This window comes from Myotis davidii, unplaced genomic scaffold (assembly GCF_000327345.1).
Source record: "Myotis davidii unplaced genomic scaffold, ASM32734v1 scaffold306, whole genome shotgun sequence".
Lineage (NCBI taxonomy): Eukaryota > Metazoa > Chordata > Mammalia > Chiroptera > Vespertilionidae > Myotis > Myotis davidii.
Window position 1 is genome coordinate 148,383 of NW_006296631.1, and position 241 is coordinate 148,623.

Sequence of the window (241 nt, forward strand, 5' to 3'; positions counted from 1 at the left end):
CAGCAGGGATCTGGGCTCCATCTGGGACGGTTTAGACCGGGCATCTGTGCAGGACAGGCTATGAGGGGGCCCCGAGGAAGGGACTGACCTGGGAGCTGGAATGGACCCTGCGGGGTGCTAGGAAGGAGTCCTGTGCTGTGGGCACGGCGGCGGGTCCAGACCCACGCGGGCTGAGTGCGGGACTGGAAGAGGAGTGCAGAGGAGGGTCTCCACCCCCGGGCGCGTGAGATGTGGGTAAGAA